Source organism: Canis lupus, chromosome 1 (genome assembly GCF_011100685.1).
Source record: "Canis lupus familiaris isolate Mischka breed German Shepherd chromosome 1, alternate assembly UU_Cfam_GSD_1.0, whole genome shotgun sequence".
NCBI classification, from domain to species: domain Eukaryota; kingdom Metazoa; phylum Chordata; class Mammalia; order Carnivora; family Canidae; genus Canis; species Canis lupus.
Window position 1 is genome coordinate 113,329,249 of NC_049222.1, and position 16,086 is coordinate 113,345,334.

The following is a 16,086-nucleotide window of genomic DNA, read 5'->3' on the forward strand; positions in this document are numbered from 1 at the left end:
AAAAATCCGAATGAGATGTTTGAGATAAAAAACATCCAATTTCAAAAAAAAAATCCAATTTCAAACTTTATGGGGTTATTTTTATTGATGGAGGATTTTCCTTACATTTGTGGAGCCTATAAAAAGGCCACAGGGTCATTGACTCAAATCATAAGCAAATTATTAGTAGTCATATAAATTTACCAACAAATTGATTTGTACTATTTTGGGACCTATTTCAACCTATTTTCAGAGGGCTCACAAGATTTATAAACATAAAGGATGTAATTCTAAAGTGGCACAACTTCTCCAGAAATGAGACACAGAGATCACGTGCCCAGCTCCTACTGTGTAGCAGTGACTATTAAAGGCTGGCTCTCTAGGCTTCACATCTTCTTTGGGACCGAAGCAGACAAGGGGACACTGCCTATGTTCTGTAACAGGTCAGTTATGCTCAATATCAAACTTTGGTTCACAGAATTAATGGTGGAAGTTGTAGCTACCTTTATCCTGGGTAAGATAAGAAGTTATGTTCCTGCATTGTTTGTGACATGGCCGGACAACCAATGGAAATTCCTGGGTTGTTTCAAAAAGATGTGCCAGTTTATGGTGAAGAAGACCCTTATTTATGTCCTGAGTTCTCTTGCGTCCATTATACACAATCTAATTGTTGGAGAAGTCTTCATCAATAAGCTATATTACTTTCTACACAAAAAGATGGTTTCTGAACCCACAGCTGTGGTTGTCGTTTAGCTACTCTTACACCTACTCACCCTGCAGTCGTTGGGGGGATACTTGGCACCCGGAGGAGAGCAAAGGACTTTCCTCGCTTATCTACTGCCACTGGAGGCTTGTGTGCATGCTCGGCTCTCTCCCCGAGCCTGGCCCATTCTATCCTCTCACAAAGAACATAATAACATAAGAACATTTAAATAAATAAATAAATAATAAATAAATAAATAAAATCTCAATTTTTTAGAAGAGGATATACGTAAAAATGTGGCCAGAGGTTTTGTTTGTCTTTTTTTTGTTTTGTTTTTTGTTTGTTGTTTTTTGTTTTTTGTGGCCAGAGGTTTTGAAACCTGTCACAAACTATTGTCACAAAAAATACCTACGTTCACCCAGGATATGTGTAAGAAAGAGGTTGGGTTTTCGAAGCCTTTCACAAAATCTTGTCACAAAAGAAATGTGTATGTTAGACCAGGATACACGTATAAAAGAGGATATGGTTTTTGAAAGCGTGTCACACACAAAAGTTGTCACAAAAAATAACTAGGTTCAGCCAGGAGACGTGTAAAACACAGGACAAGGTTTTGAAGTCTTTTTCACAAAATAGTATTAAAAAATACCTATGTTCAGCCAAGATATGTGGAAAAAAGAGGACAGGGTTTTTTGAAACTTTTCACAAAATATTGTCACAAAAGATACCTATATTTAGCCAGCATATGTGTAGAAAAGAAGACGGGGTTTTTGTTTTTTTTTTTTTTTTGAAGCTTTTCACAAAATATTGGAACAAAAAGTACCTCTGTATCACTATGATATGTATAAAAATGACAAGGTTATCTGAAGATTCTCACAAAATATGGCACTATAAATCCTGTATTTGGCGACCTTATGTCTGTGATAAAGAACAGGGTTTTTTGAACTTTTTCACAAAATATTGAAACTGAAAGTACCTACATTTTGCCACAATATGTATAAACAAGAGGAGAAGGGGTTTTTTTCAACCCTCTCACAAGAAGCAATGTTAGGAGGCATGAGGGGAAAAAAAAAAACAATGGCTTTCGTTGAGATAAAAAACAACCGATTGAGATGTTTGAGATAAAAAAACACCCGATTGAGATGTTTGAGATAAAAAACATCGGATTAAAAAAAATCCGAATGAGGTGTTTGAGATAAAAAACATCCAATTTCAAAAAAAAAATCCAATTTCAAACTTTATGGGGTTATTTTTATTGATGGAGGATTTTCCTTACATTTGTGGAGCCTATAAAAAGGCCACAGGGTCATTGACTCAAATCATAAGCAAATTATTAGTAGTCATATAAATTTACCAACAAATTGATTTGTACTATTTTGGGACCTATTTCAACCTATTTTCAGAGGGCTCACAAGATTTATAAACATAAAGGATGTAATTCTAAAGTGGCACAACTTCTCCAGAAATGAGACACAGAGATCACGTGCCCAGCTCCTACTGTGTAGCAGTGACTATTAAAGGCTGGCTCTCTAGGCTTCACATCTTCTTTGGGACCGAAGCAGACAAGGGGACACTGCCTATGTTCTGTAACAGGTCAGTTATGCTCAATATCAAACTTTGGTTCACAGAATTAATGGTGGAAGTTGTAGCTACCTTTATCCTGGGTAAGATAAGAAGTTATGTTCCTGCATTGTTTGTGACATGGCCGGACAACCAATGGAAATTCCTGGGTTGTTTCAAAAAGATGTGCCAGTTTATGGTGAAGAAGACCCTTATTTATGTCCTGAGTTCTCTTGCGTCCATTATACACAATCTAATTGTTGGAGAAGTCTTCATCAATAAGCTATATTACTTTCTACACAAAAAGATGGTTTCTGAACCCACAGCTGTGGTTGTCGTTTAGCTACTCTTACACCTACTCACCCTGCAGTCGTTGGGGGGATACTTGGCACCCGGAGGAGAGCAAAGGACTTTCCTCGCTTATCTACTGCCACTGGAGGCTTGTGTGCATGCTCGGCTCTCTCCCCGAGCCTGGCCCATTCTATCCTCTCACAAAGAACATAATAACATAAGAACATTTAAATAAATAAATAAATAATAAATAAATAAATAAAATCTCAATTTTTTAGAAGAGGATATACGTAAAAATGTGGCCAGAGGTTTTGTTTGTCTTTTTTTTGTTTTGTTTTTTGTTTGTTGTTTTTTGTTTTTTGTGGCCAGAGGTTTTGAAACCTGTCACAAACTATTGTCACAAAAAATACCTACGTTCACCCAGGATATGTGTAAGAAAGAGGTTGGGTTTTCGAAGCCTTTCACAAAATCTTGTCACAAAAGAAATGTGTATGTTAGACCAGGATACACGTATAAAAGAGGATATGGTTTTTGAAAGCGTGTCACACACAAAAGTTGTCACAAAAAATAACTAGGTTCAGCCAGGAGACGTGTAAAACACAGGACAAGGTTTTGAAGTCTTTTTCACAAAATAGTATTAAAAAATACCTATGTTCAGCCAAGATATGTGGAAAAAAGAGGACAGGGTTTTTTGAAACTTTTCACAAAATATTGTCACAAAAGATACCTATATTTAGCCAGCATATGTGTAGAAAAGAAGACGGGGTTTTTGTTTTTTTTTTTTTTTGAAGCTTTTCACAAAATATTGGAACAAAAAGTACCTCTGTATCACTATGATATGTATAAAAATGACAAGGTTATCTGAAGATTCTCACAAAATATGGCACTATAAATCCTGTATTTGGCGACCTTATGTCTGTGATAAAGAACAGGGTTTTTTGAACTTTTTCACAAAATATTGAAACTGAAAGTACCTACATTTTGCCACAATATGTATAAACAAGAGGAGAAGGGGTTTTTTTCAACCCTCTCACAAGAAGCAATGTTAGGAGGCATGAGGGGAAAAAAAAAAACAATGGCTTTCGTTGAGATAAAAAACAACCGATTGAGATGTTTGAGATAAAAAAACACCCGATTGAGATGTTTGAGATAAAAAACATCGGATTAAAAAAAATCCGAATGAGGTGTTTCAGATAAAAAACATCCAATTTCAAAAAAAAAATCCAATTTCAAACTTTATGGGGTTATTTTTATTGATGGAGGATTTTCCTTACATTTGTGGAGCCTATAAAAAGGCCACAGGGTCATTGACTCAAATCATAAGCAAATTATTAGTAGTCATATAAATTTACCAACAAATTGATTTGTACTATTTTGGGACCTATTTCAACCTATTTTCAGAGGGCTCACAAGATTTATAAACATAAAGGATGTAATTCTAAAGTGGCACAACTTCTCCAGAAATGAGACACAGAGATCACGTGCCCAGCTCCTACTGTGTAGCAGTGACTATTAAAGGCTGGCTCTCTAGGCTTCACATCTTCTTTGGGACCGAAGCAGACAAGGGGACACTGCCTATGTTCTGTAACAGGTCACTTATGCTCAATATCAAACTTTGGTTCACAGAATTAATGGTGGAAGTTGTAGCTACCTTTATCCTGGGTAAGATAAGAAGTTATGTTCCTGCATTGTTTGTGACATGGCCGGACAACCAATGGAAATTCCTGGGTTGTTTCAAAAAGATGTGCCAGTTTATGGTGAAGAAGACCCTTATTTATGTCCTGAGTTCTCTTGCGTCCATTATACACAATCTAATTGTTGGAGAAGTCTTCATCAATAAGCTATATTACTTTCTACACAAAAAGATGGTTTCTGAACCCACAGCTGTGGTTGTCGTTTAGCTACTCTTACACCTACTCACCCTGCAGTCGTTGGAGGGATACTTGGCACCCGGAGGAGAGCAAAGGACTTTCCTCGCTTATCTACTGCCACTGGAGGCTTGTGTGCATGCTCGGCTCTCTCCCCGAGCCTGGCCCATTCTATCCTCTCACAAAGAACATAATAACATAAGAACATTTAAATAAATAAATAAATAATAAATAAATAAATAAAATCTCAATTTTTTAGAAGAGGATATACGTAAAAATGTGGCCAGAGGTTTTGTTTGTCTTTTTTTTGTTTTGTTTTTTTGTTTGTTGTTTTTTGTTTTTTGTGGCCAGAGGTTTTGAAACCTGTCACAAACTATTGTCACAAAAAATACCTACGTTCACCCAGGATATGTGTAAGAAAGAGGTTGGGTTTTCGAAGCCTTTCACAAAATCTTGTCACAAAAGAAATGTGTATGTTAGACCAGGATACATGTATAAAAGAGGATATGGTTTTTGAAAGCGTGTCACACACAAAAGTTGTCACAAAAAATAACTAGGTTCAGCCAGGAGACGTGTAAAACACAGGACAAGGTTTTGAAGTCTTTTTCACAAAATAGTATTAAAAAATTCCTATGTTCAGCCAAGATATGTGGAAAAAAGAGGACAGGGTTTTTTGAAACTTTTCACAAAATATTGTCACAAAAGATACCTATATTTAGCCAGCATATGTGTAGAAAAGAAGACGGGGTTTTTGTTTTTTTTTTTTTTGAAGCTTTTCACAAAATATTGGAACAAAAAGTACCTCTGTATCACTATGATATGTATAAAAATGACAAGGTTATCTGAAGCTTCTCACAAAATATTGTCAATATAAATCCTGTATTTGGCGACCTTATGTCTGTGATAAAGAACAGGGTTTTTTGAAGTTTTTCACAAAATATTGAAACTGAAAGTACCTACATTTTGCCACAATATGTATAAACAAGAGGAGAAGGGGTTTTTTTCAACCCTCTCACAAGAAGCAATGTTAGGAGGCATGAGGGGAAAAAAAAAAACAATGGCTTTCGTTGAGATAAAAAACATCCGATTGACATGTTTGAGATAAAAAAACACCCGATTGAGATGTTTGAGATAAAAAACATCGGATTAAAAAAAATCTGATTGAGATGTTTGAGATAAAAAACATCCAATTTCAAAAAAAAAATCCAATTTCAAACTTTATGGGGTTATTTTTATTGATGGAGGATTTTCCTTACATTTGTGGAGCCTATAAAAAGGCCACAGGGTCATTGACTCAAATCATAAGCAAATTATTAGCAGTCATATAAATTTACCAACAAATTGATTTGTACTATTTTGGGACCTATTTCAACCTATTTTCAGAGGGCTCACAAGATTTATAAACATAAAGGATGTAATTCTAAAGTGGCACAACTTCTCCAGAAATGAGACACAGAGATCACGTGCCCAGCTCCTACTGTATAGCAGTGACTATTAAAGGCTGGCTCTCTAGGCTTCACATCTTCTTTGGGACCGAAGCAGACAAGGGGACACTGCCTATGTTCTGTAACAGGTCAGTTATGCTCAATATCAAACTTTGGTTCACAGAATTAATGGTGGAAGTTGTAGCTACGTTTATCCTGGGTAAGATAAGAAGTTATGTTCCTGCATTGTTCGTGACATGGCCGGACAACCAATGGAAATTCCTGCGTTGTTTCAAAAAGATGTGCCAGTTTATGGTGAAGAAGACCCTTATTTATGTCCTGAGTTCTCTTGCGTCCATTATACACAATCTAATTGTTGGAGAAGTCTTCATCAATAAGCTATATTACTTTCTACACAAAAAGATGGTTTCTGAACCCACAGCTGTGGTTGTCGTTTAGCTACTCTTACACCTACTCACCCTGCAGTCGTTGGGGGGATACTTGGCACCCGGAGGAGAGCAAAGGACTTTCCTCGCTTATCTACTGCCACTGGAGGCTTGTGTGCATGCTCGGCTCCCTCCCCGAGCCTGGCCCATTCTGTCCTCTCACAAGGAACACTGGCTCACAACTGTGAGTGGAAACATTGATATTGAAACCCTAATGCTCAGCAGCCTGACAGGGAGGCCGGAGACCAATGTGCAAGTTGGTCTGATCCGCCTCCGCGTCTGATGTCACATGAACTTGCAGCCCGTACCAACCGACACACAGCTCCGTTCTGCCACAGTTGTCACAAGGAAGCTTATTTCGCTGAACTCCACCCAGTGACACCGTCTCTATGTGGCAAAGCCAGTTATTTATGCTGCATCGATCCTAATCCTTTCAGAAGAACTTCTACAACCTATGGTGTTACCTTCATCAATTGAGCCCCTCACCCCCTCAGCCCCCAGAGCACATTTGGTTCTTCTTGAATCTGTGTCTCCTTGATTTCTTTTTTTTCTTTTCAAGATTTTTTTTTTTTCATCAGAGACACACACACAGAGAGAGAGAGAGAGAGAGAGAGTCAAAGACACAGGCAGAGGGAGAAGCAGGCTCCATGCAGGGAGCCCGACGTGGGACTTGATCCCGGTTCTCCAGGATCTCGCCCTGGGCCGAAGGCAGGCGCTAAACAGCTGAGCTACCCGGGCTGCCCCTTTGATTTCAGTACAGTTTTTTTTGTTTTTGTTTTTTTGTGTGTGTGTTTGTTTTTGCAGCCTCAACTCTGTCCTGTTTCACATACTGAGCAAATAAAGTTCCTTTCAGGCAATGGCATGTCTGCAGCCTTACTGCTCCATTCTAGGCTGATTTCCTTCCAACCCTGTGTAGCTTAGGGTCTGTTGCAAGGCACCGAGGAAGAGGAGGGAAAACCAGGGTGATGGATAGAGAACTCCATGGCTTGGCAGGGGTTGGGGAGGGATGGGTACGCAACCTGGGTGATATATGCTGAATGGAGGATGGGGGTGGAGGTGGTTTCCAAGGCTGATGGTCTGGGACACGGCAGCCCAGAAGGCTCTGGGGATGTGTCCCCTTTCCCGGAGAAGTTCAAAGTCCGACACAGAGAACTCTGAACTGGTTGAAAGCATCTTTACCACTTGTAAGGCATATATCCCAAATTTGACCAGGGTAGAGCCAGCCTCTTGAGGACTGAGCTGGGGGAAGGGACAGCTCCCCGCAAACTCATCTTCAAGGGACCCATGTTGGGATGGGTGATGGTGAAATTCAGAGGGCTCACGAGAACGCGCCCCTTGGGTCAGGAGAAACCCTGTGGAGGGGAAAGGATGTGAGTGGAATGACCTTCCCCAGAGCACCTCGCAGGTCCTGAGGCTGCCCTGGAAGTTTGAGCCTGCCTCATTTCGATCTGTGCCCAGCATTGAGTTGGCTTCTACCTCTCCCTCTGCACATTCCCCCTCTCGTGCCCTCTTTCTAACAAATAAATAAATAAAATATTTTTAAAGACTATTTATGTATTATGAGAGACATACACTCAGAGGCAGAGGCGTAGGCAGAGGGAGAAGCAGGCTCCCCGTGGGAAGCCCGATTTGGGACTCCATCTCAGGATGCCAGGATCATGACGTGAAGCCAAGGTAGACACTCAACCACTGAGCCACCCAGGCACCCATTAATAAATAAAATTTTTAATAAATATTTTAATAAATAAAAAATCAGTAAAGAGGGGGGCACTTGACAGGATGAGCACTGGGTGTTGTACTAGTGTTGGCAAATGGAACTCCAATAAAAAGGTATACAAAAAAATCAGTAAAATCAACAATGGGCAAAAATGTCAAAGAGACATTTCTCCGAAGGTATACAGTGGCCACCCAGCTTCTGAGGAAATGCTCAACATCGCTAATCATTACAGAAAGCAAATAGAACACTAATATATATCAAGTCACACCCCCATCAGGATAGTCACCATCAACAACAATAAGCAAGGGATCCCTGGGTGGCGCAGCGGTTTGGCGCCTGCCTTTGGCCCAGGGCGCGATCCTGGAGACCCGGGATCGAATCCCACGTCGGGCTCCCGGTGCATGGAGCCTGCTTCTCCCTCTGCCTGTGTCTCTGCCTCTCTCTCTCTCAAATAAATAAATAAATAAATAAATAAATATATAAATAAATATTTTTTTAAAAGTTCTTAGGCTCAGTTGTTTGAGCGTCTAAGTTATGAACTCAGCTCAGGTCTTGGTCTCAGGGTTGTGTGTTCGAGCCCCCTGTGGGGTGCTATGCTTACATGGAGCCTAATTTAAAATATTCTTTTAATATAAAAATAAAATAAATATGAATACTCATTAAAACTCGGTGGTTTAGCACTTGCCTTCAGCCCAGGGCACGATCCTGGAGTCCTAAGATCGAGTTCCACGTCTGGCTCCCTGAATGAAGCCTGCTTCTCCCTCTGCCTATGTCTCTGCCTCTGTGTGTGTGTGTGTGTGTGTGTGTCTCACGAATAAATAAATAAAATCTTAAAAAAATAATAATAATAATAAATAAAATGAGGGGAGGCCTGGATGGCTCAGCAGTTGGGCATCTGCCTTTGGCTCATGGAATGATCCCAGTGTCTCAGGATCAAGTTCCACATCGGGCTTCCTGCATGGAGCCTGCTTCTCTCTGCCTATGTCTCTGCTCTCTCTCTCACTCTGTGTCTCTCATGAATAAATAAATAAAATGTATAAATAAATAAAATTAAAAATTAAAAAAAGAAGAATGAGGACAGGGGATGATGAGGGCGACAACTTAGATGAGCAGGTTGGAAGATTCCTGAGTCCGGTGTTCTGTGTGGCCTTTGAAGCTCCCTTGTGTTTAAGAATACCTTTGCCTTTTCTGAAGATATTACATGCCCTTCCTCCACTGTATATTCTTGGCTCCTTTCCTATAAATTATTTATTTATTTATTTATTTACGCATTTATTTATTTATTTGTTTGTTTATTTTAAAAGATTATGTATTTATTTATTCATGGCAGACGGAGAGAGAGAGAGAGGCAGAGGGAGAAGCAGGCTCCACGCAGGGAGCCCAACGTGGGACTCGATCCCGGGTCTCCAGGATCAGACTCTGCCTGGGCTGAAGGCGGCGCCAAACCGTTGGGCCATCGGGGCTGCCCTGCAAATTTCTTTTTAAGATTTTATTTATTTATTCATGAGAGAAACAGAGAGAAGCAGAGACACAGGCAGAGGGAGAAGCAGGCTCCCTGCGGGAAGCCGGATGCAAGACTCAATCCCAAGACTCTGGGATCGTGATCTGAGCCAAAGGCATACGCTCAACCCCCCGGGCGCCCCTTATGTACTATTTCAAATATAAACCCAAATTTGCCCGGTGAGGACAAGTTTCTCCCACAATCAGTTGCTTTGGTGTGAAAGTACTCAGATTCAGAAATGGTGTATGAATTCAATGGGCTCAAATTAGGTCAATTGTAAAGACTTTTCACCCTCAAGAACATGCAGTGCCCTCCTGTTACAACCACCCGACAAAGTGTCAACAATTTCGGAGCAGTGGATCCAGGAGAGTGAGAGCTCCAGCAGGAGCACCATGTGCATTCACTCAAATTGGATTAAAGGCTTGAGTATAAGATCTAAAACCATGAGACTACCAGAAGAAAACACAAGCAGTAAGTTCCTTGGCATCAGTCTTGGCAATTATTTTTTTGGATGGCAATGAAAGTCAAAATCAATAAGTGGGTGGAACCTCATCAAGCTGAAGAGCTTCTGCACAGCAAAGGAAACCATGAGGAAATGAAAAGGCAACCCACCAAGTGGGAGAGACATTTTAAATCATATGTCTGGTAAGGGATTAATATCCAAAATTTGGAATACCCAAAAATATAGAAAGAGGGGTGCACGGAGTTGGGGGTGCCAGGGTGGCTCAGTTGGTTGAACATCTGACTCTTGATTTCAGCTCAGGGTCATGATCTCAGCATCCAGGGCCTGAGCTCAGAGTTGAGCTCCGGACTGATTGTGGAGACAGTCTGCTTAGGATTCTCTCTCTCTCCCTCTGCCCCTCCCCCTCACTCATGAGCACTCTCTTGCTCTCTCTCAAATAAATAAATAATCTAAAAAAACCCCACAGAAAGCAATATGGTGAGTCCTCCAAATATTAAAAATAGAACTATCATCTGATCTAACGGTTCCACTTCTGGGTATATGACCAAAAGAAATGAAATCACCTCCTGAAAAACATACCTGCACCCCCAGGTTTACGGTGGCATCATTCACAAAGGCCAGGATACAGAAACATCCTAAAAGTCTGTTGAGGAATAAATGGGTAAAGAAAAGGTGGGAGGGATCCCTGGGTGGCGCAGCGGTTTAGCGCCTGCCTTTGGCCCAGGGCGCGATCCTGAAGACCCTGGGATCGAATCCCACGTCGGGCTCCTGGTGCATGGAGCCTGCTACTCCCTCTGCCTGTGTCTCTGCCTCTCTCTCTCTCTCTCTCTGTATGACTATCATAAATAAATTTAAAAAATTAAAAAAAAAGAAAAGGTGGGATCTCATACAATAGTATATTATTCACCCACAAAAAGGAAGAAACTCTTGCCTTTTGTGACAACATGGATGGACAACATGGATGAGGATATTGTGCTAAGAGCAGCCAGCGAGTCAAAGAGAGACAGATACTCTATGATCTTGCTTACAGGTGGAATCTGACAGAGAACTGTCTGCGGTTGCCTTGCCTGAGGGGCAGGGGGTGGTGGGGATGAGTAAAGGTGACCAAAAGATCAAATCTCCCAGATACATAAGTCCTAGAGGCGTAATGCACAGCGTGGTGACTACTGTTAAGGATACTGCATTGCAGGGGCACCTGGGTGGCTCAGTGGTTGAGCGTCTGTCTTTGGCTCAGGGCATGATCCTGGGGTCCCAGGATCGAGTCCTGCATCGGGGTCTCTGCATGGAGCCTGCTTCTCCCTCTGCCTGTGTCTCTGCCTCTCCCTCTCTGTGTCTCTCATGAATAAATAAATAAAATCTTTAAAAAAAAAATACTGCATTGCATTTTTGTAATTTGCTAAAAGCAAAAAGTATTACTACACGAAGTCATGGACATTAACTATGCTTATTGCGGTGATCACTTCACAATGTTTACATATATCGAATCAGTGTGCCGTACACCTAGACTAATCCAACGTTACACGTCCATTTCATCTGGGAAAAAAGATATAAAAGGCAGTATTTCTGTCCTCTAAAGCCATCGAACAGAGAACCAAAATAGGGTGAAGAACATAGAGTGAGGGTTTCACGGGGAGATCCTGTTCCTTTGTATAGGAAAGTTAATGAAATTCTTCACTGGAGGAATCCCTGGGTGGCTCAGCAGTTTAGCGCCTGCCTTTGGCCCAGGGCATGATCCTGGAGTCCCGGGATCGAGTCCCACATCGGGCTTCCTGCATGGAGCCTGCTTCTCCCTCCTCCTGTGTCTCTGCCTCTCTCTCTCTCTCTCTCTCTCTCTCTCTCTGTGTGTGTGTGTGTGTGTGTCTCATGCATAAATAAATAAAATCTTAAAAAAAAAAGAAATCCTTCATGGTGGGGTGACATCTGAGATGGGAAGAGAGGGCGGGAGCAGTGCTGCGAGTCTCTGGACAAAGATGATTTCCTGGAAAGGGAATAGATGCTGGGGAGCAGGGGGAGACCCAAGCTTGCGTGAGAGTTGAGGAAGGGTCAGAAAGCCCCTGTGGCCGGAACACATGGGGTGAGTAGGACAGCGCAGTATGGGCAGGAGCCAGGTTGGGTAGGGGCAGTGCTACTCAAAGGGCTGTCTGCAAGGAGGGGAGGAGCCTGGCCCAGGAGGCAGACGGTCCACATCACTAAGCGCCCTGTTGATTTCCACTAACATTTTCTTCATTGCAAGACTTTCTCAACTCAGGCGCTAACTTGACAGACCTGCTGGAATCTTCTTACAGACCAGCATTCCTAGTAGCTCCAACGTAGGACCTGTGGGCTGCAGGGACTTTGGGTTTTGATGTGACTCACAGGTGAGCAACATAAGGGCTTTGAGCAGAGGAACAACCCTGGGTTTTTGTTTTTAAGATTTTATTTATTTATTCATTCATGAGAGATACAGAGAGAGAGAGAGAGAGAGAGGCAGAGACACAGGCAGAGGGAGAAGCAGGCTCCATGCAGGGAGCCCGACACAGGAATCGATCCTAGGTCTCCAGGATCACCCCCTGGGCTGAAGGCAGCGCTAAACCGCTGAGCCACCCAGCTGTCCCTGTTGCTACTTCCTAGAGGGGAAAAACTGGGAAACCAAGACACTGTGCTGGCTTCGGGACGCAGCACCCCTACAGCTTCTTGGTAGCAGCAAGGTCACAGGATCGAGTCCCACATCGGGCTTCTTGTGGGGAGCCTGCTTCTCCCTCTGCCTCTGTCACTGCCTCTCTCTCTCTCATGAATAAGTAAATAAAATCATAAAAAAAAAGAAGTAGCAACAGCTTCCTTAGCAAGCTGGATCTACAGGCCCTCCTAGGAGTTCTTTCTGGAAGCTGCCGCAGGAGCCTGCTTCCAAAGATATAAGTAAAAAATAAAAATTAAGTTAAGTAAGTAATATTCCCTAAAAAAGGAAAGCAGGCCATTTACTGATGGGTGATGATCTATCGACTGAAGATTATGAGGTTTTCTTTAACTGAGATTACGAGGTTTTCTTTTTTAAAGATTTTATTTATGCATGAGACACACACACACAGAGGCAGAGACACGGGCAGAGGGAGAAGCAGGCTCCTGGCAGGAAGCTTGATGCGGGACTCGAACCCAGGACCCCGGGATCACGCCCTTAGCCAAAGGCAGACGTTCAACCAGGGAGCCACCCAAATGCCCCAGATTTTGAGTTTTTCATTCCATCCCCCTGATGTCAAAAAAGGCGAGACAGAGAGAGAAGTCAGTCCCCATCATATGTTATATGGGCAAAGGCTGAAGAAGTTTGGGCTTCTGGGACTAATCTTAATCAGCTGTGTATGGCTGGCCCAGAGCAGACCTATTTTGATGGGGATGACCCGAAACCCCAGGGAGACGTGAGCTCGTTGTCATGCAGCCCCTCTGCAGCTCGAACATGGAATGATTACTCTAGTCCCCATATCCACACCGGGAGCAAAACCGATTGGGGCTCCCTCCCAGGAGGAGGGACGTTCCTTCGTCTTGTATTGGCGACCACACTGGACGTTGCTGTGGTAAGCCTGTGTCGCTGTGTGTTGTGCCTAAGAGTGATCCCAGGAAAGCCCTGGCTTCTCTGTCTGGGGCCACTTCGGGGAGATGTGGGGGGAACAGCTCCAGCTCCCCTGCAGGAAGGCCCTCATCTCTGCTCAACACCCTCTGAGGCTACTTAGTGATTTTTCACCTTTAGGTGCTAAAGTCTTCCCTCTTGGAAAACGGGGACTTGGTTGCTCCCTTCCCCATCACCACGACACATGAGCAATCTCCCAATAGTCTCTGCACTATTTTCCTAAGACCAATATTTAGTGTAGACGTTGTTATGTCTATTTAATGCCCGTCACGTTTGAGGCAAAGAGTTGTGATCACCGGCCCCAACCTTGGATTGTGGAGTCAGAACTGTGTATCTGGGACACCTGGGTGGCTCAGTGGTTGAGTGTCTGCCTCTGACTCAGGGTGTGATCCTGGGGTCCTGGGGTGGAGTCCTCATCAGGCTTCCCTGCCCGGAGCCTATTTCTCCCTCTGCCTGTGTCTCTGCCTCTCTGTGTCTCTCATGAATAAATTAAAAAAATCTTTTTTTAAAAAATGTGTATCGGGATCCTTGGGTGGCTCAGTGGTTTAACACCTGCCTTTGGCCCAGGGCGTGATCCTGGAGTCCTGGGATCGAGTCCCACATCAGGCTCCCTGCATGGAGCCTGCTTCTCCCTCTGCCTGTGTCTCTGCCTCTCTGTCTGTGTCTGTCATGAATAAACAAATAAAATCTTTTTTTTTTAAATGTGTATCTGTAAAGTACATCAGGGCTGAAGCACATTCCCTCTGTGAGCTGGGGAGACCGTGAAGGGGAAAGGGGTGGAGACAGAGACCTATTAGGAGACAAAGAAAAGGAAAAAAGCCAAACTGCTGGTGGCGCTCAGGGCCCACCCACCCTCCAGGCGACCCTGTGGTAGTGCTGCCCCCTGGTGGCTGCCCAGTGCATTGCATGGATGGTGGCGTCCTAGAGGAGACTGAGTCCATGGTGGGTCACTCCTGGGGCAACCAGCTGCACAAATGGCAGGACCCAATGTAAAGTGAAAATGCAGGGCTCCTCGCTTAAAAACCGTTAATAATTTTAAGATGGCAAAAGCCGAGTGTTACACCTGGCCACAGGCCCTCCTGAGTGACTGCGTGATGGCAGATTGCCAGCCCGGGAAGCCAGCCCTGCCTCACAGGGCAAACGGATGGGTTCAGTCCCCCATGTGAATGCCACATCAGCTGAAGCCACAAACTACGGAAATGGTGAGCCCTGGGAACCTGGGTGGCTCAGTGGTTGAGCGTCTGCCTTTGGCTCAGGGTGTGATCTCGGGGTCCTGGGGTCGAGTCCCACGTCGGGCTCCCTGAATAGAGCCTGCTTCTCCCTCTGCCTGTGTCTCTGCCTCTCTGTGTGTCTCTCATAAATAAATAAATAAAATATTTAAAAAAAGAAAGAAAGAAATGGTGAGCCCTGTCTTTTAATCCCCAACAGGACAGTTTTGAGTTTCCTTTCTTTAGAAAAAAATTCACCTGGAATTTGCTCTGGCCAGATCAATGACCAAATTGGAGATGATCCTAACATTAAAAAAAAAAAAAATCAAGGCAACACGTTGACTATATAAAAATCTACAATTACCCTCAAAACAGAGGCAGCAAAAATCATCCCCTAGCCTATCCCATCCCCACTGGAGGTGGAGGTGACATTGAGCAACTCCTCACCCGGAAAGCCTGGGTCCTGTCCTTCCAGCAGATGCCAGGGTCCAGAAGTAAGGGAGAGCCCTTTGCACAGAAAGTGCCTGTGTCTGAAGCCAAGAGGGATGACAGTTAGTGACTGTCCTTGTGCACAGTGGGCTTGGGCCAAGAACAAGATGGAGGATGGGGGGAGGGGAGGGGGCTGATGTGACATTCACAGGCATTCGGTGTCCCCTCAGGGCCCCACAGGATCTGAGGGACCAGGGAGATAATGATGAGGAGACAGATCTCCCCATTCCTATTGGGGGGATGGTTTTCTCGCCTTCGAGGGGGACAGGGCATTAGTCTCTTGCGGCTGCCATGACCAATGACCACATGCTTGGTCATTTGTGGCTTGAAATAAGAAAAAGCTTATCCTACAACAGTTCTGGAGGCCAGAAATCCAAAACCAAAGCATCAGCGGGACCACATTCCCTCCAGAGACTCTGGGAGAGATTCTGTTCCTTCCCTCTTCCAGCTTCTGGGGGCCGTCGGCATTCTTGGGCCAACCTTGGCCTCTGTCTTCATGTGGTCTTCTCCCCTGTGTGCCTTCTCCTCTTCTACTTCCCACTGGATTTAGGATTCACACAGATAACCCAGGATGATGCACTCCCAGGGGGCCCCTCCCATCTCCCTCTCAGCCCCACCCCCATCTTTTCCTTCCTAAAAGCAACCCAGCCCCAGTAACACTGGAGCCACAGCCTCAGCCCTCATGACTCCCACTCTGGATAGAGCTGCCCAGAGACCCCAGACCACCCCCAGCTTCCTCCCAAAGCATCTCAGGAGAGAGAGGGGCTCTGCTCATTTGTACCCTCTTGGGGTGTCTTTCTCCTTCCCTGGGAGCTAGGGTCTGACGGCCAACACTCTCCCTA

General features: G+C 43.7%; 1 long non-coding RNA gene across 6 annotated transcripts in view; it reads left to right on the forward strand.

Moving 5' to 3' along the window:
- Positions 1-6,925, forward strand: part of LOC119876005 — a 29,823-nt gene extending 22,898 nt beyond the window's left edge. For 3 of the 6 annotated variants that reach the window (XR_005354606.1, XR_005354602.1, XR_005354603.1), the window contains 5 exons: positions 233-422; positions 2,083-2,272; positions 3,932-4,121; positions 5,782-5,971; positions 6,007-6,925. This is a non-coding gene — a long non-coding RNA (uncharacterized LOC119876005). Of the gene's footprint in view, positions 1-232; positions 423-2,082; positions 2,273-2,307; positions 3,184-3,931; positions 4,122-4,156; positions 5,752-5,781; positions 5,972-6,006 lie in introns of those variants that run through there. The other 3 variants (XR_005354604.1, XR_005354605.1, XR_005354607.1) reach the window with 3 other exon arrangements.
- The last annotated feature ends 9,161 nt before the right edge of the window (positions 6,926-16,086 follow it).